At 49.8% G+C, this 22288-nt stretch overlaps 1 long non-coding RNA gene across 1 annotated transcript; it reads left to right on the top strand.

The window, feature by feature from the left end:
* Positions 1 to 302: 302 nt before the first annotated feature.
* On the top strand, positions 303 to 22087 carry LOC311582711. Its single transcript, XR_014774206.1, has 3 exons — positions 303 to 431; positions 1803 to 1872; positions 21813 to 22087. It is a non-coding gene; the product is annotated as an uncharacterized lncRNA (long non-coding RNA).
* The last annotated feature ends 201 nt before the right edge of the window (positions 22088 to 22288 follow it).

Here is a 22288-nt window from a genome sequence, read left to right as displayed (position 1 = left end):
GGGCCGCCGTTCTCTCTCATCTCTTTCTGATCTTGTACCCTCCTCCTCTGTGCCAGTCTCTCCTCTCTGCTTCTTCGGAACCTAAGAGAATCATCAGTTCACATGCTCTGACCCCCATTCAAGTTCTCCACGAAGAACCTGATGCGCCCTGCTCAGTTGCCAATAGATGGTCTTCCCTTGAGCCAGGTCCAAGCCCTTGTCCAATTAGCTGAGGCCTTGGAGCCAGGTCCAAACCCTTGTCCAATCAGCTGCGGCCTTGGTGCGGCCGGTCTTTGGGCAGCAGGTCCAGTGAGATAGCCTCAACATCACTTATCTAATACCCATTAGAGATGAGTGCTCTGCGAGCTTCAGGATGGGAGCGACGACAGCAAGGAAGGTAGTGAGAACAGACAGTGATGGAGCGCCCCCTTCACACCCACGTGATCTCTTTGGTAATATATATATATATACCAAAGCTCCGGTATAAAGTGCACTCCTAAATATTTGTGTTACTTTGGAGAGCCCGCAGTCACTCTGAGGAATCTGAAGCACACAACCCACTCTTCCCAGGAATGGTGTAGGATTTGAATCAAGAAGTACAATCTAGCTGGGCGCGGTGGCGCACGCCTATAATCCCAGCACTAGGGGAGGCAGAGGCAGGCAGATCTCTGTGAGTTCGAGGCCAGCCTGGTCTACAATGTGAGTCCAGGACAGCCAAGGCTACACAGAGAAACCCTGTCTTGAGAGAGAGAAAGAAAGAACGAAAGAACGAAAGAACGAAGAAGTGCGATCTAGAAAACAGTGCCTAGCCCCTACTGCTCACTGCTGGCATGACCACATCACCTTCAGGGACAGGGGACCCCCAGTGCAGTCCCTGTGGCTATAGAGAGACAGGCCTGGTGCACTGACTGCTGGGACGCCAGGTGGGAGAGTTCCCTCTTGCTCCACTCCAGCCGTCCTTGTTCTCACCCTGCCACAACTAACCCCCCCACTAGCCCCCCCAACTCAACTAACCCCCCCACTAGCTCCCCCCCCCACCCCCCGCCCCAACTCGTCTTCTATCCTGGCAGCCCAGCGCAGCTGGAGGCAGCCCCTGGGAACCACCAGCGGCTTTATGATGTGCAGATGGCGTTTCCGCCAAGCCCCTTGCTTTTCATGTCGGTGGCCTCTGGGAGCTGCGCCAGCCCAGATGGCCCCGATCGTGAGAAAGCCTCCCCTGGCTAGGCTGGCATGAGATGCCGGGGATGAGGCCCCAGGCCAGCTCCTCGGGCTTGATTCTCTGGGAGCCCAAGAGGAGCGTGATCCTGGGTCACCTGAGCGTGTGGCTTAGGGCGGTGCCTCTCCGAGCTCACACAGATGCTGCACACCCAGCTTCTTAGAGGCATGGGGGTTGGATTGCTTCCCCCCCCAATACATGCTTACCTGACTGTGCCAAGCTACTTATGAGTACAGGCTACCTCCTCCATCCGGGGAGGCGTCCTCTTGTGACAGGAACAATCCAAATTAAGAGACTGGGCCAAAGTCAGAAGCTTCCTTCCCCACCAGGCCGCAAGTTAGCACTATCAGGGATGAGAGTGCTGCCTGTTGTCAGACCTGGACATTCTTCAATCTGGAAAATGGGACACTTCCATCAAATCAGCAGCTTCCTTCCTTCCTTCCTTCCTTCCTTCCTCCCTCCCTCCCTCCCTTCCTCCTTCCCTCCCTGCCTCCCTTCCTTTCTTCCTTCCTCCTTTTTGGAAAATGTTAGCATTTAATTAACCTTTCTAGGTGGCTCCAATCCATCAGGACACAGGTATCTCTAACATCCTTCATCTTCTCTTCAGCTCTCGTGCTGGGGAATTTGGCATTCATGATGACAGGCTGCTTAGAGAGCTTGCCCTTCCTCAGAACTTCGTAAGTAACCCGATCGCACAACACCAATGACGGGAGCAGCCCCAGTCTTGATTTTGCTGCATTGACCCGCATCTGCTCACTGACCAGTGGCCACAGTTTATCCAGGTTGACAGCTGGGCAGAAGCTCTGACTCCTCTTTAAGTGGTAACACCTCACACCGACTTTCCCACAGCAGCCTGGATAGAATTTGTCAAAGTTGAGCCCCTGGTGATGCGTGCCTCCAGCATTCCTGAGCCATCCTGGGTGCTTGCGGTGCTATCCGACGTAGCCCTTGGAGTTTCTGGGTCTTCCTTAGTCTGGATGGCATGGTGGCGGCAGAAAGGAAAGATCTTCTTCTTCTTCTTCTTCTTCTTCTTCTTCTTCTTCTTCTTCCCTCCTCTTCCTCTTTTTCCTCCTCCTCCTCCTCTTCCTCCTCCTCTTCCTCTTCTTCCATGAAAAACATTTCAGCTTTGGGTGTAATCAAAACAAGAGCCTTTGTTTCATCTTATTAAAAATGTTGTACTCGGGCTGGAGAGATGGCTCAGAGGTTAAGAGCACTGGCTGTTCTTCCAAAGGTCCTGAGTTCAATTCCCAGCAACCATGTGGTGGCTCACAACCATCCATAATGAGATCTGGTGCCCTCTTCTGGCCTGCAGACACACATGCAGGCAGATTACTGTACAAATAATAAATTAAATCTTAAAAAAAAAAAAAGAAAGAAAGAAAGAAAAGAAAAAAATGTTATATTCCCACTAGGCATGGTGGTGCATGCCTGTAATCCCAGCACTTGAGAGGCAGAGGCAGGTGGATCTCTGTGAGTTCGAGGCCAGCCAGGTCTACAATGTGAGTCCAGGGCAGCTAGGACTATAGGAGATACCCTGTTTCAAAAAACCAAAAACCAAAACCAAAACCAAACCAAACCAAACCAAACCAAACCAAACCAAACCAAAACAAAAAAACAAGAAGAAGAAGAAGAAGAAGAAGAAGAAGAAGAAGAAGAAGAAGAAGAAGAAGGAGAAGAAGAAGAAAAGTGCTGGTGAATGTTGAACCTAGGGCCTCTGCATGCTGGGCAAGTATTTTAATCCATGACTACAGTCCCAGTCCCATGGTTGTCAGGTTTCAAGACTGAGAATGATGTGCCTGTCTCTTCTATCATGCTAAACTCCCTCCCCAAAGCCTCAGGGATGAACTGAACATTGTCTTCACCCAGATCAGGAGCCCCAAAGAGTGGATAGTGGTCCCTCTCTGTCTTCTCCAGAGAGTTCAGATGAGGCTGTGCTCCCAAAGGGTGCTGTTTTGGATTGGCTATGAAGTGTCCTCCCCAAAGACTTACAGCTAAAGGCTTGGCCCCCAGTTGCTGTTGTTGCTAAGGGATGTCTGGCTTGTGAGGATGCTCATGCCTGCGATGGCTAATCTATGTAATTGTTCATAGCTGACTGGGAGATGAGGCCTGATGGGGGGAGGGGAGTCCCTGGGGGGCATGTCTCTGAAGGGTGTGTCTTGTCCCTGGGCCTTCCCCTGTTCTCTGCTGCTTGTCTGACTCACAGTTGTCCACTAAGGCCTTCTGCTGCGATGTTCTACTGAGCCTAACATCCATGGAGCTGACCACAAGTTGAAACTCCTGACACAGAGCGAAACAAATGTTCGCCCGCCCACCCCTCAGGTTTTTCTCTCAGATATTTTTTCCACAGCAATGCAAACTGGAAAGCAGATGCTTAGCTCTGGGAGAAGTTTGCTGACCATCGCAGCCGGGTAGGAGGTTCAGCTGTGAACATCTACTGCGTGCTCTCTGCCCTCATATGCCAAGGCACAGAAACGATGCCTAAAGGACAGGGCACTCCATGGGATGCAGAGGTGCACTGCCATCTGCTTTCAAAGTAGGGACACAGGTCCTGTCTTTTTTTTTTTTTTTCTCTCTAGCCAGATGCACTACCGGGGAAGAGCGACTTTTGCCAAACCCCTTGAAAAGCATGGGGCCATGGGGACAGTGCCACTCACGGCAGGTGCTGAGGCTGCATGAGAACCAATCAGCTAAGGGATTGCTGGGCACCAGGACATAGTCTGTACTGAGACCTGCTACTTCTGACAAAGACCTCAGGGAGCTCAGGCCGGATGGACCACTGATGGAGTGACTTGAATGAGTGAAGGAAGGGCCTGAGCCCTGTCCTTAAGGCACTCACATTCTGCCAAGGGAGGAGTGGAGCTCACGTCCTTGGAATCCCACCGTGTGTACTTTATTTTACTGGTGCACACAAATGTTTTAGCTGCACGTATGTCTGTGTACCATGTGGATGCCTAGGGCCTGCAGAGGCCAGGGAAGGACATCAGATCCTCTATAACTACAGTTAGAGACAGTTAGTTGTGGGCCACAATGTGGGTGGCGGGAACCGAACCCAGTTCCTCTGCAAGATCAGCCAGTGCTCCTTGCCCACCTTGCCATCTGCCCTGCTTCATGTTATATCATTTAATCTCCAGAACAACCCAGGAGGATATGTTTTATACTCTCTACTCACAAATGAGGAAATTGGGGGAATCAGAGGGGCAAGGTCACCTGCCCAAATGTCACAGCTGATGGATAGGGCAGCTGACATCTACTGGTCCAGGCTTTTCTGACTTCAGACATGCATACTTACTTACTCTGGAAAAATAAAAGATTATAATCTTTCTTTTAGAGGCACCGGGATGGAGATGTGGCATGTGAGCTCGGAAGAGTGTCATTGGAGATGGGTTTTAAAGGATGGGTAGGAGTTTGTCAGACAATGAACATATGGAAGCCGGCAAAGGAGGGTGAATTACACATTTGGAAGGTTCCCCGCTGGAACTGGAGGGCTGCGAGCCTCTTCTGCCTGTGCTCTGCAGCCGTGCTGCCTGCCTCTCAGGGGAGACAACTCTCTTCTCGATCTGGGAGGAAAAAGATAGAACCCTAATCTCATGCCAGGAAATCTGTTGGGAGCCCCTCCCTGCACCCCATGCCAAGCCAGCTGTGCTTCTGAGAGGAAGGAAGGGTGGTGTGCGCCACCTGTGATGAGAGGCTTCCTCTGGAAAAGGCAAGGGAGTGGGGAGGGCAGACAGTGGCAGTGCATCTGGCCAGGGTGGGTAGGCAAAGAAAAATGGGTGGACAGGCTGTCTGTAAGGGTGTGTGTGTGTATGTGCGTGCGTGTGTGCGTGCGTGCGTGCGTGCGTGCGTGCGTGTGTGACTGTGACTCAGACCTGTGGCCCTGCTTCAAACGCAGAAGTGACTTAGCACCGCTTCTTGCTGGTATGCTCCCCTCTGTGTGTCTTTTCCGTGCCTGGCATTTGAGGACAGACCGGCATCATTTTTGTCTGTGTGGACATGCGCAACAGGTCTCCAGTAGATTCTTGGAGGCTGAACAGTGGCCAGATTTTGTGAACTTGACAATTTTGCTAATACATGCCAGACTGCCCTTCATTTTTGTTTTTATTTTTATTTTTTAAAATCAAGCTTGTCAGCATCTGCTGGCTGGAACTCCAGTGTAAGGGGACCAGGAGGAAGGACTGGAGGCTTCCAGACACCCTCTCTACCTTGTTAAGTTGTGCACATGTTTGGCTAGCAAGGCCTTAATATAAAGACGGAGATTGAGTCAGGTGTCCTGTGTGGAGATAAAGACAAATTAGCTGAGGCAAGTCAGGTGGGGGGATGGAGGGCCACCTGCTCTGCTCCCCAGCCTCCACCTGACCCCCCACTTATCCCCGTTCCAACCCTTGCATTGTCTCACTAGGGAAAGTTGCATGGGTGGTGGGCAGGTAAATGATAACCCTGAACTCCTGGCCTGAAGCTCAGTGCAGGAAGGTCTCTATTTCCTCAGCTTTTATGTTGCTCTCTCCAGACTGCTAACCAAGACAGCATTTGTTCATTTGTGTTTTTGAGACAAGGTTGGATGTAGTCCAGGCTAGCTATTTAGCTGAGAGTGACCTTGAGCTCTTTTTTAAAAAATTATTCATTTACTGTATATGAGTGCTTTATTTGCAGAAGAGGGCATCAGATCACATTAAGATGGTTGTGAGCCACCATGTGGTTGCTGGGAATTGAACTCAGGACCTCTGGAAGAGTAGGCGGCACTCTTAACCACTGAGCCATCTCTCCAGCCCCGACCTTGAACTCTTGACTGTTCTAACTCTACCTCTCACAGGCTCACAGGTGTACACCACCCCACTAGCTCAACAGAACATTCTTCATTCAAGACGGGGAGCTGTGGGCCCTACATTGCCACCTAACAGAATATAAGCCCCAGTCACGACGGCAATTTCTTCATTGAAGGAGCCTTAGCGGGTGAGGAGGAATTCCAGCAAACAGACCTCCAGATTTCAATTGTTGAGTGTCCCAAAGCCACCTCTAGTGGCCATCAGTTCATCCCTCATCCCCCACCAGTTACAGCCAGTCCTTTCGTCAAGCTTAGGCTCGGAAGGCTTCATCCACTCCAGTCAGGCCTGCCTGAGATAATCTAGGTGTTCTGGTGACTTCTGAGGGCCTCGCATGAAAGATAACGCCCAAATCAACAAATCTGCCATTGTGGCTTTGAAGAGACTGTTTCAATCACTTTATTTTGTCTTTATGTCAGGTTTGCCAGATGGCGCGGGTCTTTCTGAGGTCCTGTTCCGAGGGGGCGCAGGCAGAGCTGGTGCGGCTTCAAAGCTCCTTTTTAATCTTTAGCAACATCACAGCGGCGGGAAACTGCCTCGGCTCCCTCAAGTCTCTCCCACAAAAGAGGCGCGGCCCAGGCTCTAATGAAAGCCAGATAAAGGGATGGCTGGAATCAGAAACAGAGGGAAAAGAGCAGTCGTTAGTCTTTCTTGTAGCTGTTTCAAAAGAAATTCTAAGACAAATTATGGCTTTGGGTGTTTTTCTAAAAGGACTGAAGCGGGGAGAGGCGCTGGGGGAGGACGCTTTGACCCCTCAGCACCCTTCCCCTTGCATGAAAGGCAGAGGAAACTGAAGAAAGGCCGAAATACAACAATAAACTTTCCGCGTGTGTGCGTGGGGATGAAAGGCGTGTGGCATAATTAGGGACGCGGGCTTGGGGCGGGCGGCCGGCCTTACCTTGCCACCAGCGCTATTAATGAAGAGGCTGTCTCCTTTCTTCTCTGGAAGGGGTGCCTTTGGTTTTCAGGAACAGGGGTGGGGTACCAGGCAACGGCGACTGACATTGGATGCAGGCTAGGAATAATGTGCCTTGTGCCTCTCTGCCACGTAAGGGCCCGCGTACCCCCTGGGGACTGCCTATCCCCCGTCACAGGTGAGCAGGATGTGGGCACATCTCCTTCCTGCTGCTTTTGAGGTTTCAAAGCTCTTGTGCAGAGGCCCTGGGCAGAATGTTCTGACCTGCAACCCCAGCTTTCACTCTTTTTCTTGGGAAGGGGGAGAGGAGGAAAGCCATGAGTTTAAGTTACCGGCTGCCTATCTGGGTTATGTGCTTTTTGCTTGTTTGTTTGTTGCTTGCTTTGGTTGTTTTGTTTTAAGATTTTAATTTATTTAACATGTATGGGCATTTTGTCTGCATGTATGTCTGTACGCCGTGTGCATGCAGTACCTGGGAGCCACCAGAAGGGGGTGTCAAATCCTCTGGGATTGGAGTTAGGGAGCTAAGACCCAAACCCAGGTCCTCTGCAGGAGCAGCCTGTGCTTACTGAGGTCATGGGAATTCCTATGGATGGTCACCAGCTGCTTGGCAAGGGCTTAAGAGGACCAGAAAGCTGAGGTTTGATGGGCAGGCAGGCGGGAGTGGTGAAACTGGACAGGATGAGGGAGGGCTTCCTGGGGAAGTCAGGTGGACAGGGCTGGTCCCTGAGCATCCCTGTCAGGGCACCACTGGTCTAGAAGTCGCCCCCCGCAGGGCTGTAGCCTTAGACTGAGGCCCCAGCTGCAAAAGGGTTCATCAAGGTCGCACAGCTGCTTTGGGGACAAAGTAAGACAAATACTGGAGGATTCAGAGGTTGGGGATTGGGAGGTTTTGTGTAAGGTGCGATCAGTTCGTGTCCTGTGGGAGAGGTAGATGGAGGGGTCTGGCACCCTCTCCCACTTGCCACTTTGCAGGGTGCCGTGGTCCTGAGTGCATTGCCTGTTTCCCACGATCTAAGACGTCACGTGCTTCATCTCTATGTGCAGGCATGGCTGGGTGGGGAGCTGGGGTGCTGAGAAGTAGAGGACCCCAGGATGACTGAGGAACTGAGGCCAGGTGGGGGGTGGGGGGGGAGGGCTGTGACCTGATGAGGGCTGGGTTCCTACCATCGGGACAGAGGAGAGAGCAGGGGTGTCCTAGGCTGTTTGCCAGGGCTCTGGGCTGTGGCAGGTACTTCAAGTAGGAGGCTGTAAGCATGTGGGGAGGCAGACTGCCGTTGCTCAGCTGTCTATATGGGGCAGTCCTTGTGGGCAGTACTGTGTGGTGCGGGAGACTGAGGCTCTGCTGATGCCTTCTGGGCTTTGTTGGCTCCTTGGCTCCTTATCTGGGAACTCTGAACAAATGAATGACCCTTTCTTTACACCTCCTTTTCCTCGTCCATGAAAGGGCGGCAATGATTGCATTTACCTTAAGGGATGCCATGAGATTAAGTGAGTTGCGCAGCAGTATCTGGAACACACGGGCCCAACAACCAGCACTGCTTTGCTTGTGCTTGGTGGTGTGTGGTGTGGAGCTGAGCCTGCTGTGTTATCCAGACCAGGGCCGATGTCATCCACCAGGGATGACATCCCCAGGTCAGGCTTGAGTGGTGGGAGGGTCCTCGGGTCAGTGACTTTTTTCATTCTCCTTCTTCCTTGTCCTCTGGCAGCACGCTCCTGTTTTATGGACTTCCTGCAGTTCAAATGTGGGGTTGAGCCTACTGTGGCCATGTGACCCCATCCCTCAGCCCACTATGATTGTCTCAGGAAGATTTGTGGCCCAAGCCAAGTAAGTGATTCTTCCCAGAATTTTGATGCCAGAGTATTAGAAAAGATCCACTTCCACGCTGGTGTGGAGGTGCATGCCTGTCATCCCAGCATTGAGGGCAGAGTCAGGAGCATCCGTGGTTCAAGGCCTGTCTGGTCTACATAGATGGAATGCCACTGTCTCCAGCTTTTAAAGGAAGCTTTGACAATGAGAAACAACTCCTTGGCAATAGGGAGGTTCGAATTGAGATCCTTCATTTCACAGGGTCCTGATCTACAGGGAGACTGGTTTGTGGACTGAGGTGGTCCCACCCATGTTCACAATTCTTCCTTACCTAGGAGCTCACAGTCTCAGATGAACTACACCACGGGAGAGCGGCATCAGCCACGGGACCAGCTGGACCGCCGTGTAGGTGGTATGGCTGCAGTGTGGCATTGAGTCTTCCTGAGGGGGCAGACCCTGTGATGAGCTGGCTTTTGGCATGGAGAATGGATAATGGAACATTTTCAGCAAGTGGTGGAACTCTGGCTAAAGATGCCCTCCAGAGAGAGAGAGACTAGAAGCTGCGTGGGAAGGACAGTAGCCAGTCTTGGCTGGCTGAAGTGCTAGTCAACTGACTGATAGGAAGGTGGATTGGGCAGACGGCAAGGCTATTGAGTTTTTTGTACTTTGGATTTTATGGGTCAGACAAATGGGTGTCATGGAAGTACTTTATTATTATTATTATTATTATTATTATTATTATTATTATTATTAATGGTGTGTGTGTGTGTGTGTGTGTGTGTGTGTGTGTGTGTGTGTGTGATGTATGTGAGTGGGCATGCATGTGCCACAGTGAGTCAGAGGACAATTGTGTAGAGTTAGTTTTCTCCTTCCATCTCTTTTTGGGTTTTGAGGACAGAGTTCAGGGGCTCAGGCTTGTGCGGTTAGCACCAGCGCCCTCTGACTCATCTCTCACGCATGTCTCAAAGTGGGGAGGCTGAAGTGCAGGCAGGGGAAATCATGGTGGTGTGTATTCAGATGGTGGCTTGGTTGGATATGGGAATCACAGGGCTGTAGTGACAATTTTGGGATTTTGGTTTCTTTTAGAACCACAGAAATAGGGCTGGAGAGATGGCTCACAGGTTAAGAGTACTGACTGCTCTTCCAAAGGTCATGAGTTCAGTTCCCAGCAACCGCATGGTGGCTCACAACCATCTATAACAAGATCTGGTGCCCTCTTGGGTGTGCAGGTGTACATGCAGGCAGAACACTATACATAATAAATCAATAAATCTTTAACACCCCCCCCCCACACACACACAGAGAGAGAGAGAGAGAGAGAGAGAGAGAGAGAGAGAGAGAGAGAGAGAGAGAGAGAGAGAAATAGTGGAGCTGGGGAGGTGGATAGGCAGTTAAAAGCACTGAGTGCTCTTCCTGAGGACCTGGGTTCAATTCCCAGCACCCACATGACAGCTCACAGCTGTCTGTAACTCCAAGATATACACCTCACACAGACATACATGCAAGCAAAACACCAAATGCACATAAAAAATAAGTAAAGTATTTGTAAACCAACAGAAATATTATAAAAAATGTATTTTGTTTTAGTCCCAGGTGTGGGGATGTGGGACCGCTTTGGACTGTCCGCCAGCAGCTGACTATGATTTGCCTTGTGCTTTAGCCAAGGCGTGGTTTTGCCAGCTGCAGATGGCAATTGTGTGATGTTTGGAATTCTGGGAACTATTCAGAGGGCATATAAATGCCCACCATAGGCATGGTGGGTGGTTGTTGGTCATTCAGGGAGCCTGGTTATAGTTTGCTAATAGCTGTGCTCAAAGAAGAAATAAAAGGAAAGAAATTGGATCCACAGATCTCTCTCTCTCCCCTCTATCCTTCTTTCTCTCCTATCTAGTGATAGGGGATGAAGCCAGAGGGAATAAAGGATGGAAAAAGAAGAACTCACAAAGTAGCAGAGACCAGCTACACAAGAGTTTGTTGTATGTTAGCTGAGCTTTCTTCTTGGAGGAATGACTATATTCTTTGAGGAACACCTTCTCCCACCTCAGTTCATGTGACTAGTTTGAGTGGAATTCACTTCACACCTATAGGAATGAGCCAACTGTAGATCCTCCCTTCCAGCTCAGTGCTCTTGTGATGCTGGCCGTGTGTCCACTTGGACCATGCATTCAGATGAGGCACGGAAAAGGCATTCTGTGTTCTAGTGGGCCTGGGACTGACAGGAAGTGAAGCTGGGACCTCTGGGGAGCCTACGAGGCACAATAGAGTCTGTAGATGAAAGCTGATAGATAAGGGGCTGGAGAGACGGCTCAGAGGTGAGGAGCACTGGCTGTTCTTCCAAAGGCCCCAAGTTCAATTCCCAGGAACCACATGGTGGGTCATAACCATCTATAATGTATCTGGTGGCCTCTTCTGGCCTGCAGGCACACGTGCAGGCAAACACTATATAAATAATAAATAATTATGAGAGAAAGGAAGGAAGGAAGGAAAGAAAAATAACCCTGATAGGTAAGAAGTGAGACCAAGGCCCAAGGCGACTGTTGGAGCTCCTGACTCAGGCCTTTCACTGGATGGTTCAGGTACCTAAGGCAATGACTCTGATTTGAGCTTCCTGTAGTTTGCCTTTAAGGGCCCCATGGTTACAGCCATAAGCCTGAAAAACTGTGTGCACACACCCACATGTTCAGGGGAAAGGGAGAAGCATGTTAAAAAAAAAAAAAAAAAAAAAGGAGCTGTCTAAGCCTGAATATACAAAAGGATTAGTTTCCTAGCAGCCACTTGGCCAATGGGAGAAGCCATTTTTACAGTAAGGATGGATTCCACCAGAGTCCGGTGACTTGATGCTCCAACAGTGGCTGGTCCTCCACTGTCAGGAGAAAGGAGCAAATGCCAAGGGACTATGTTGGTCCTGAGGACTTCACTCATACTAAGATCCATCCTGCCTGAATTCCTGACTGAGACATCTTCCCAACCCCCCAGGCCTGGTCTTTTAAAATGACATTTTGTACTTTCTAGAATCCCACCAGACCAACCGAAGATGGAGCCTCCACGAAAGGCATAAGTAAAAGATGCTCACCAAAGGTGTCAGGCAGGGAGGGGGACGGGGATGTGGATGGGAGCTGGGAATGTGTGAGGAAGGGACCAGAGCGAGGGGGCAGAGGTGGGAAAAGAGGCTGGAGAATTGGGGGAGGCCAATCTTGGACTCCCGGGTTGTAACCCCGGTGGGCTAGTCACAGGAGCTGACTCTGAGAAGGGATTTTAAAAAAGGATTTATTTATATAGTATTCTGCCTGCATGTATGCCTGCACACCAGAAGAGGGCACCGGATCTCATTATAGATGGTTGGAGCCACCCTATGGTTGCTGGGAATTGAACTCAGGACCTTTGGAAGAATAGCTAGTGCTATTCTTCTGAGCCATCTGAGCCATCTCTCCAGGCATGAGCAGGGATTTTAATATAACAAATTCATTAATTTTAATTTTTGTGGTGCCACATGAACTTAGTGTCTCATGTATTCTTAGCAAGAACTCTGCAACTGACCAGCCTGTTTTCATGTTAAATAGACATATATTTATTTTATTGTTTGTGTGTGTGTGCCTGTGTGTGCGTTCATGCATTCATGTGTGCATGGGCATGTATGTGCAGGTATCTGTGGAAGCTGCAAGAGGGCATTGGGTCCTCTAGAGCTGGTGTGACAGTTGTGAGCCACCTGGGGTGGGTGCTGGGAACTAAACTTGGGCCTGTGCAAAAGCAAGCAGCAAGTTCTCCTAACTACTGACCTTCCTTCTTTCCAGGTCCCCGTTTTTACTTTTTATTTTGGGACAGGGCCTCACTAATTTACACTTACTGGCCTTGGACTCATTCTGCAGCTCGGGGCAGGATTTGAACTTATGATCCTCCTGCCTCAGCCTTCCAAATAGCCAGCTTTACAGGCCTGCACCATCAGGCCCTCTACAAGTTATAATTTGTTTAGTAGGAAATGCCAGGCAGCAGTGGTAAGAGATCAGGAGCCGGGCGTGGTGGCGCACGCCTTTTATCCCAGCACTCGGGAGGCAGAGGCAAGTGGATCGCTGTGAGTTCAAGGCCAGCCTGGTTTACAAAGTGAGTCCAGGACAGCCAGGGCTACACAGAGAAACCCTGTCTTAAAACAACAACAACAACAACAACAACAACAACAACAACAACAACAACAACAACATATTTGCTCTTAATCTGCTAGGATAGCAGAATAAGGAGTTAGGAGAGATGCAGGACATACTAGTCTGGTTTTTTTTTTTTTGTTTTGTTGCTATAACAGAATAGTCAAGGCTGGGTACTTTAGAAGGAAAAAACTGGCTTAGTGTACAGTTTTGGAGACTGAAATGTTAACCTCAAGTGGCTCCTATGTGTTTAGACTCTGATGAGGGTCTCATGAAAGACGGCGTTGCCATAGCAAGGGAGTGTGTGTGTGTGTGTGTGTGTGTGTGTGTATGTCCATGCATGTATGCAAGCCAGAGGTTGAGCTTGGTGTCTTCCACTATTGCCCTCCACCTTAGTTTTTGGAGATAAGGTCTGTCACTAAACCCAGAGCTCACCTGCCTCTGCTTCACTCGTGCTGGGGTTACAGGTGTGTGCTGGTACGCCTGGGTGCTGGCATCTGGACTTGGCGTCTCATGCTTGCATCACAAAGAATTTACCCACTGAGCCATCTCTCCCCGGGCCCCAGGCCTGCTCTTTTTAATAACATTTTCTATCCACCAGAACTCCACCAGACCAACACTGATTGCTTCTGAGAGTGGAGCCCCTGTGTCATAAAGGCTCCAAAGCCTCCATGACACCACACAGGGACCAGGCTTCCAGCACAGGGGCCTTTAGGGACAGTCCATAGCACACAGCGATGATTCCTAGGCACTGGCTGGCTTTGGGACACCCCAGGAAGCGGGGGGGGGGGGGGGAGGCAGTCAGAAAGGGAGTGTAATTGAGCCAGGCACCTGTGAGCATCTAAAGGCTTCATGCTGATGGGTAGCGGAAGGGACACGCTCGTGTCATTCCACCCATGGGCTGGACTGCAGGTCTTCTTCAGAGCCTCCTCTTGCCAGTGGCTGAGGCTCTTCCCCAGGGGCTGATAGTTGGCTGGGATGGTACCTCTGGCCAAGCCAGGGCTGTGTTTGCCAGAGAAAGAAACCTGGGGTAGGGGTCGGGGTAGCTAGCTGGCAAGTTGGGCCAGAGAGTGAGGGAATGGGGTCCTTGGATTGTTGCGAGCAGCAGGCAAGGCCTTCCTTCTAAATTCCTTGTAGCTATCTCCATCACGTCTGCCTTCCCATGAGACGAGAAAGCCTCTTTAACACTTAGATGCCATTTTGCCTTTCTCTAGGTCTGTGGGTTTCTTCCGGTTTGCTCAGTTCTTCTGTTTGGCCTCTGTAAGGGTAGCGGTGAGGGTCATACTATGATGGGCTTTGCAGGGTTACGTTTCCATGGGCTCCAGAGAAAATGCTCTTTGCTGTTTTTTTTTTTTCCTGTCTGTTTTTGTTTTGTTTGTTTTGAGATGGGTCTCTATGCAGCTTGGACCACAGGAGCATCCCGCCTCAGCCTCCAGTGTGTACCACCCTGCTCAGCTACATTTTCTTAAAAGAAAAAAAAAAATCAACTCCACTGATAACTTGATGACTGGTGCCTTGCTGTGTGGCACAGACACAGAGCATCCTGCCTTAGGCTCCTAACTCTGGCCCTTTAGGTTGGGTACCAGGACATGGTGGATAAAACCTTCTGGACAGGATGACCCTCAGGTATAGCCAAGGCCTGGTAGGGATGGATCCTTCTCAGCTACACACGAACTTTCTCATGGAGGCGGTGTAGCCACCTTCTGCTGCCACCCTGTGACTCGCTCTCCTGTACTTCTTCAGGGCCTGTTCCCCAGAGAGCTGCCTGCAGGGTTGCTGCTCAGCGTTCAGGTCCTCCCACACTCTGAGTGATGACCTGAGTCCTCACTTCCTGGTGTTAATGGTCTTAGGAGGTAGGGCCTTGGAGGGGATTTGGATACCATGGGGGGGGGGGCATACCACAAGATAGCACGAGTGGCTTTATGGGAAGGGGAAGAGAGGCCAAAGTGTTCTCTCTCTCTCTCTCTCTCTCTCTCTCTCTCTCTCTCTCTCTCTCTCTCTCTCTCTGTCTTTCTCTCTCATTTGTAACATGTAACTGTGCAGTAAGAAGGTCCTTATCAGATTCAGACATCCATCTCCAGTCTCCAGAGCTATGAGCCAATAAACCTTTTGCGGTTTATAAATTTCCCAGTCTCAGGTATTTTGTTAGAGCAACACGAAAAAGAAGAAGGAAGGAAGAAAGAAAAGAGAGGATAAAGACAAGAGCCGGTCTGTGTCATAGCATGCCAGCCCCCTTTGGCTTCTGTGTTAGATGTCCTACCCGTGGTGACCTGTGTCCCAATCCTTCACCCTCTTAAGTATTGTACAGCATGAAGGACTTTGCAGTTTCAGTATCTGGGTGAAGAATCAAAGACTGTAAAAATCCCAAATGCCAGCAAGCAGGCGCTCAAGGCAGAAAGGAGCCAGTCTGCATACCGGGTGGCCCTGTAGCCTGAGCCTGAATCCCGTGCATCCGCTAGTGAGCCGGTCACTCCTTGGCTAGTTTTTCTCCTGGACGGCCGCTCTCAGGTGTGGAGGTAGGCTCTGGCCTCTGCTCTGCTCATGCCCAGTGGCACAGAAGTCTGTGTTGTTCCTGGGTCAGCCTTTCTCAGCGTTTTCCCACTCATCTCCAGCACCCTGACACGTCTCTGGGCCCTCTTGGGGCCATCTCTCAGCTCCAGTGCCGGCACTCTGTGGTTCTAGCAGACGTCAGGAGGCACCTTGATCAAGTGACTCCTTGCCAAGGGCCTTAGCTGTGGCTCTCTATGGCTGGGAAGAGGGACCCGGACCCCTCACAGCTCAACAGAAGCCTGCAGGGGCTGGACCCGTAGACGATCTGAGGGCTTTCCCCATCTTCAGAATTGATCCACTTGTACGTCGTTGAACCTGAGCACTTGTATTACCAGGCCTTAACTCTGTGCAGCTGTTGCCCTCTGTCCCAACATACTTCCTCTTCTGGCAAGCTCTGCTAGATCTACCCAGATTAGCTTAAGTGTGACTTCCAGGGAGCAGGTGTTCTCAAATCCTGTGTTCTCCTGAAGGCCTGGGCGTCTCCCACGCTTGCTGGGATGGGCCTGGGTTATGAACCATGTCTCACTGGGCTCACAGCTCAGGGCCATGACTGATGGCCTTTGTGCTACACACGAGTCATGGAACCTCACACCCGAACTGCATCACCAAGGTCTGGGCAGCTCCTCTAGACCTCCCATAGGAGTGAATCTAGAGAATTCTGTGCCCGAGTCTCCTGGAGGAGACAGAACTTCTGCTTGGTGGCCTTTGTGTCCTTAGGTCCTTGAGGAAGAGAAGGGAGGGAGAGAGAAATGGTCTGAGGAGGGAGGGCGGGAGGGGGGAATACAGGAGCTGCTTCGTGGCCTGGAAGAAATGTGTCTGCAAGTCTCTCATCTCTTGTCCGAGAGTCGCACAGAAGAACCCAGAGACCCTGTCAAAGTTTCAGGCAAAGACAATAACTTGGTTCTGACCTTGCTGTCTTCAAAAAGCAAGTTTCTGCTGAGCTGCAACATCAAAAAGAATAAATAATTGTTTTTCTTTTTTGTTGTTATGATATGGATCATCTGAGCGGTTAGTGGTAAGCAAGCGGCTTTGATTCCACGCTGGCTCCCCAGCGCTCCATCCCCTCTTTATGTCAGCAGGCTCCTGTTTCCACCCCAGGACAGCAGAATCCCTTGATTAAATTCATATTTGTTTTAATCTTTCCCTGTGTCTGATCTCTAGCTCAAAGATGGTCAGGGAAAAAAAAAAAAACCCCAGCTGCCCCGCTGCGGCCGTGGGAAGGCCCGTGTCAGGCCCCACGCTGTTTCTTCTGCCCGGTGTGATAAGCCAGCCAGCCTGTGGTGCCCGGCTGGGCCCATGGTGCCAGCCCCAGGCCGGCATTGCCGACGGCTGGAGGGACACCTATGGAGCTGCTGGCTACAGGAGACCAAAGGAGGCCAGGCGTGAAGCCAGCCATGCTGGTGTCAACCTTGGGCTGGATCCCTGTGTTAGACTTGGCATGCCAGAATTTTCTTTTAAGATTTTTTTTTTTTTAAGAATTTAGGGCTGGGCTAGTTTCATCTGACTAGTCATGTTAAAAATCACATGCAGCTTAATTTTTTTTCTTTATTTTATTTTTCTGCAGTGTTGGGGCTCAAACCCAGGGCCTCCCACACGTTAGGCAAGCAAGCACTCGGCACTGAGCTCAGCCATGAAGATTTTTGAAGTTGAAAAAAAATAGGAAGCTTGGGCACACAGAATAGTTTTGTTGCCTTGCTTGGTTCATTGGCAGTCATTGCCATTTGTCTGCATTCTATACAGGACCCTTGAAGCTCTCAGCCCCCCCCCCCACTGCCCCCTCCCCCACCCCATCCCCCACCTCCCCAGCCCCCACTACCCCCACCACTGCCCCCACCACCACCCCACACCCCACCGCCCCATCTCCCAGCCCTCCGACGCATTTGGTCAACAGCCTTAAATACACAATGTGGCTTTGAACATAGATGTGAATGGGTGTCTGTTTATTTATTTGAGGCAGGATCTCACACTGCCCATGCTGACCTTAAAAGTTGCCATGGATACAGTGATGACCTTCAACTTCTGATCCTCCTGCCTCTACCTTCCGAGTGCTGAAGTTGCAGATGTTCGCCACCACACCTGGCTTTATACAGCGCCGAGGACTGAACACCTGGCTTCCTGTGTGCCAGGCAAACACTCTACCAACTGAGCTACATCCGAATGTATGGTTTTGATTGTGGTAAGACATATGCATGGCTTACGGGTCTTAGCAAATGCATTTTTATATATAGAAAGGGATCGCTGGTCCTTTGTCTTCAGGAGTCTCATGACTACATACTCAACCAAACACTGATAGCCTTAACAAAACAAAAAGGTGGGGGGAGATAGCTCCATAGTGAAGAACTAATTGCTGTTCTTCAAGAGGAGTAGAGTTTGATTTCCAGCACCCGCAACTGCCTGTACTTCAGTTCCAGAGCGTCTGGTGCCCTCTTCTGGATTCCTTGGGTACTGCATGCTTATGGAGTGGCGTGTGTGTGTGTGTGTGTGTGTGTGTGTGTGTGTGTGTGTGTGTGTGTGTGTGTGTGTGTGTGTTGTGTCTGTCTCTGTGTGTGTATGCAGACAAAACACCTATACACATTACAAAATAAAAATGAAAAATGGCTTTTTTTGGTGGTGCCTCCTAAGCAGCTGGCTGAGTTACGCGAAGCTGAATACCTCTTTCCCAGTCACCAGCTGTCAGAAGCTCGTTGATGAGGACAGCAAACTCTGACTTTGTACGATGAAAAGTGCCTGGCCACAGAAGTAGCTCCTGATGCTCCGGGTGAAGAGTGGAAGGGTTACATGGTCCGCATCCACAGTGGAAACCTCAAAAAAGGTTTTCCTGCCAAACAAGGTGTTTGAACCCGCAACAGAGTGCAACTGTTGTCGAGTAAGGTGCATTCTTGGAGAGAGAACTGGAGAGAGAGAGAGAGAGAAAGTCTATTCACAGGTGGATCATGGGTGCCAAGGTGAGTGTTCTTAGCTTGGCTAATGTAATAAATAAATGGGTAAGTAAATAAATATTGTAATGGAATAATAAATAAGGTAATAAATAAAGAAGGAGAAAAGGATATTCCTGTACTGACGGATACGACTGTGTCTTAGCAGTCGGGGCCTAAAAGAGATAGGAAAACCTGGATGCTTTTCAACGTCTCTAAAGAAGATGCCATTTGCCAATATGTTGTCAGAAAGCCCTTAAACAAAGAGGGTAAGAAGCCAGGACCGAAGTAGACAAGATTCAGCATCCCGTCACCCCACGTGCCCTGCAACACAAACTGATGTGTTTCTCTGAAGAAACAATGCACTAACACTATATAAGCCGAACAGATTTTATTTAGGAATATATATATATATGTATGTTAGTAAAAAAAGAAAAGAAAAGAAAAAAAGAGGCCGTGACTGGGAAGGAGGGATGGGCAGTGGGATCTAGGAGGCTTTGGAGAGAGCAAAGGGAGAGAAGAAATGTTGTAATTATGTTGTAATCCCCAAAATGAAAAAGAGCATGAAGGAGGAGGCTGAAGACTGTGCTAAACAAAGGAAGCCCAAAGAAAAACACTGGCAGCGGAGATCACCAAGAGATGCCAGCTGACCCCCGGCCGAGAGCTTCTCCTTCCAAGTCCACCCAAAGATAAGCCGTAGCCAGGCGTGGTGGTGCACAGCTGTAATCCCGGCACTCAGGGCCAGCCTGCTCTACAAAGCGAGTTGGGACAGCCAAGGGTACACAGAGAAACCCTGTCTTGAAAAAAACAAAAAACAAAAAACAAAAAAAAGCTGGGCGTGGTGGCGCAGGTCTTTAATCCCAGCAGCCAGTGTTCTTCATGGCTGTCATTCCTCCAGCTTCCTCAAGTGCTTGATGTTTGAGTTTGAACAGACAGCAACCATTTACCCAGAGTTTGTATTGTAAGTAATCCAGAGGTTATTCAAAACCTATGGGGCGATATGCATGTACTATACAGGCTTAAGGGATTGGAGCTCCGCATTGGCTGGGGACCCTGGACCCATCAGCTGTGTTCTGTTTGGGGTAACAGCTAAGAGCTCAGGTTGAGGTTTTTGTCTGAGGTCAAAACTCCAGCTCTGCCACTTGCTACAAGCTACTTAGCCCTGGTGCCTCAGTTTCCCCTTGTTTATAGAGTTGGCTAAAAGAGAAGCCTACGTGAATTGGTTCTGATTTGACTCAGAAGCGACCCCATAGACTTGGGTTTTGATTCATTGTCCAACACCTCTCCTCAGAAGCTGATTGATTCTCTTTCAGGAGGTCGTAGAGGCGTTGTGAGGCAGGGCTTAGCCGGTCACGAGGGAGGACCTTTGAAAGGTATAGCTGGGCCTCTGGTTCTATCTGCTTGCTGCATGCTGGTACATGAGCAATCACTCCCACTTGTTCCTACTGTGATAGGCAGAACCACCAGGCCTTCCAGTATGATGGATTCCACCCATGAGCCAAAATAAACCTTTGCTCCCTCGAGCTGTACAATGAGAAAACTAAGTAACACAGAGTTGGTTGTGAACAGCAGGAGGATGGACTGGCGTGAAGTAAAGGCTCATGAATGTCAGCCCTGTCCACTCTGACAGTTCCCTTTGCTCTGTGTCTCAGCCCAGTGCTGCTGAGTGTCATGCGCTGCCACGCGCTGCTTGCCGCGTGAGCAGCTGGATCTTTCCTGCAAACTGTATCTCATGAGATACATTGCTTACACTGAAGCTGCTGACACCCCCCCCCCCAAACACAAATGACTTGTCGACAATGCAGCCACAAGCACCCCTTCTGCAGGCAAGTGGAAGGAATTCTCTGCTGGAACCAGGTCTTGGGTTAAGGGTCCGCGCGCTTTTTTTCCCTCACACCCCCATCTCGGTTTATTTATTTACTTGTGTGCATGTTTTCCCTTTGTGTATGTATGTATGTACACTATCCTAGCTAGGGTTCTCTTGCTGTGAAGAGACACCGTGGCCACAGCAACTCTTCTAAAGGAAAGCATTTATCTGTAGCTGGCTTACAGTTTCAGAGGTTTAGTCCATTATCATCATGGTGGGAAGCATGGCGGCGTGCAGACAGGAGCTGAGAGCTCTATATCTGGGTCCACAGGCAGCAGGAAAAGAACTGTGAGCCACTAGGCATGGCTTGAGCCTCTGAGTCATCAAAGCCCACCTCCTAGTGATGCACAAAGCCACACCTACTACAACAAGGCCACACCTCCTAATACTGCTACTCACTGTGGACCTTCGGGGGTTGGGGGGGAGGGCATTTTATTCAAACCACCACATGCTTCATATGCATGCCTAGTGCCTGTGAAGGTCCGAAAGAGCTTCGGATCCTTTGGGACTGGAGTTACAGATGATTGTGAGTTGCCATTTGGGTACTGGGACTTGAACTTGGGCCCTCTGCAAGAATAGCAAGTGCTCTTAACTGTTGAGCTAACTCTCCAGGCCTAGCACACTTTCCATAAAGGGTGAGATAGTAAATATTGTTGGCTTCATGGGCCGTGCAACTTCGGTTGCAACTACTTAGCGTTGTGGTTGCTGCATAATGGCAGCTATAGTAATGTGTGAATGGCTATGCATAGCTTGTTCCAATAAAACTTTATTTACAAAAAGAAAAGATTGCACCCATAGGTCTTTAGGCCCCTGTATTAACTCACAGAGTCACTGTGTCACTGAATACTGTCTCAATTGCAGTGTGCTCATATAGTCTACCAGCAGTTCTGTGAGTGCCTTTTTCCCTACATCCTTGACACAGGGGGCAGAGAGCCACAAATGACCCCTGTCTGCCTCTTTTATGTTCTCTCTCTGAGTATGACTTCAAATGACCCCTGTCTGCCTCTTTTATGTTCTCTCTCTGAGTATGACTTTTCTCATCTCGAGGCTGGCTGGATGAGAAAAACATATCCATATATATGCATATGTGTGGATATATGTATTTGTTTTTTGAGACAGGCTTAAGGTTCTGTATATTAAGGACTTTTGGGCAGTTGTCATTACATTGGTTTTTTTTTTTTAAGATTTATTTATTTATTATGTATGTATGTATATTTTATTATTATGTGCTCTCTGTCTGCATGTACATCTGTAAGCCAGAGGAGGGCATCAGATCATATTATAGATGGTTGTGTGCCACCGTGTGGTCACTGGGAATTGAGCTCAGGACCTCTGGAAGACCAGTCAGTGCTCTTAACCTCTGAGCCATCTCTCCAACCCACTACATTGGTTTTCTGCCAAGTTCTGTGCTGATGCTGTTATCCCTTTCTGGGCTCCCAAGAACATAGAGGAATAGGGAAGAATCCGGGGTTTCCTTTCCTCATGTGGGATGATGTTCCCAAGGCCACAGGGGTAGAGCAGAGTTAGTTGTACAGGAAGGCACATCTGCACAACGACGCCGCATCTGCGTAACACCAAGTCACATCTGCTTCTTGCCCGTCTACAGAGTGCTGAAGGAGGCCAGAGCTTGTCAGAGAAGACCCAGGAAGTTGGAATGGGGGTGGGAGATTGCAGGGAAGGAAGAGAAGGAGCTGACAGCCAGTGCGGCTGGAGGATGCCTGGAGAGAGTGAGGTGTCTGTGGCCGGGCAGCCAGTTCCAGCGGCTCTAATACTGTTGATCCTGGGAGAAGAGCTTGGACCAAGTTTGGAGGCTCTATCTGAGGCCACCAGAAGCAAGGACTGTGGCTGGAACGCACAGGACCCTTCTATGCGCTATGCTGTGCCTGGTGTTTAATGAGGTAGGGGTGGGTGGGCAGGGGGTGAAAATGAACAGATTAAGTGCCAATATTTCATCCATTAAAAAAATTGTTGCATAACACCTACACGTAAGTGTGTGATGAATTTTCACTGGGAGACTGTGCCTCAGAACTCATCCACACTTGGAAGTAGACAGAGCACAGGAACTGAGGCTGCAGCTCAGTG

The sequence above is a fragment of the Acomys minous genome, assembly GCF_964271855.1.
Source record: "Acomys minous genome assembly, chromosome: 14".
In the NCBI taxonomy this organism is placed as follows: Eukaryota; Metazoa; Chordata; class Mammalia; order Rodentia; family Muridae; genus Acomys; species Acomys minous.
The sequence above is the reverse complement of the archived record's forward strand: the minus strand, read 5'-3'. Positions and strand labels throughout refer to the sequence as shown.